Source organism: Ovis aries, chromosome X, assembly GCF_016772045.2.
Source record: "Ovis aries strain OAR_USU_Benz2616 breed Rambouillet chromosome X, ARS-UI_Ramb_v3.0, whole genome shotgun sequence".
Lineage (NCBI taxonomy): Eukaryota > Metazoa > Chordata > Mammalia > Artiodactyla > Bovidae > Ovis > Ovis aries.
In genome coordinates this window covers 86575257-86576722 of record NC_056080.1, presented here as the reverse complement: position 1 = coordinate 86576722, position 1466 = coordinate 86575257, and positions in this window count along the sequence as shown.

Genomic DNA, 1466 nt, shown 5'->3' with positions numbered 1-1466 from the left:
GTTCTCTATTCTCTGTTGTGAGTTGAAAGTGACCCAATTACAGAAATGCACAGTTTGCACCTGTCAGACACTTCCCCTGGAGCAGCTCCCTCTGCACTGTGTCCTCCACTAAGCCTCTTCCAAGGTGAAGGAGGAGCTTGAGGGTCCTGCTTCTTATGTGGCTCCTGGCACAAAAGCACTAGCTCATACTAGAATTCCCATGTCTGCTTCTATTTCAGCATCTCTCTTAATGAGTTGAGCAGGAACATCTGAAATTAGGAAGAGAATGGATTTTGTTGTCCCTCTCCCCCAACTCCCTGCCCCCAGTGTCTAGAGCTGAAGCACCATGACAGTGGGCTTGGCAGTGGTGACCATTGGTAGTATTGTCTCTAGCGGGCATTTCAATTCTGACCAGTGACAGTGTTCTTGGGAGTGCTGGATGAATCAGTCTTTCTGCTTCTGCATTAATGGCTTGTAGTCAGAGAGGCGCATTCACAGGGGTGGTTGACTTTTCACATGAAAGAAAAGGAAAGAGCCCATTTCAGTTGTTGGACCCTTGAACCTGGTTTGTGAAACACTATTGTCACCATTTCTCACCAACAGGAGGAGGCCCACTTAACTGAAAAGACAATCCAATATCAGTCATCAGAGAGCAATCTCTGAGGCAGGTTGGGCCAGTTTTTTCCAACCCTCAGCACAGCTTTCTCTCATCAGAGAGACCAGATCCCATAAGTGCATGAATCTCCAAAGGGCAATTGATTCTTATTCTATTCCTTATCAGGAATAAGGCGACAGTACAAATAAATATGCTTCACACTGGGAAGGCAGAAAAGTGAATACAAATCCCTTTCAAAGACAAGAAAGCCATGAAATCATGTGGTGTCCCCACTGGTACTTTGTCTCTCTTTCCTCTAAGGATCTTGCCCCACTCCTGCAATACGCAAAAATGCAGTAGGCAAAAAATAATAATAATAATAAGACTAAACCACACTTCCTAGTATGGTCATTATTTTGTGCTATGTTCAGGTGCTCAGTCATGTCTGACTCTGCGACAGCATGGGCTGTTGCCCACTAGGCTCCTCTGTCCATGAAATTTTTCCAGGTGAGAATCCTGGAGTGGCTTGTCATGCCCTTCTCCAGATGATCTTCCCAACCCAGGGATCAAATCCACATCTCCTATGTCTACTGCATTGGCAGACACATTCTTTACCACTAGCACTGGGGTCATTATTTTAAAAATCAAGAAATAAACTCAAAAACCCAGAAAATAACAAGAGTTGGCAAGGATGTGGAAAATTAGAAACTTTATACATGGTTGCTAAGAATGTAAATTTGTACAGCCATTATAGAAAATAGTATGGAGACTCCCTTCCCAATGAGAAATAGATTGTCATGGGAGCCAGCAATGCCGCTACTGGGTATATAGCCAAAAGAATTCAACACAGGATCTCAGGGAGATATTTATGCTCCCATGTCCACTGCAGCAT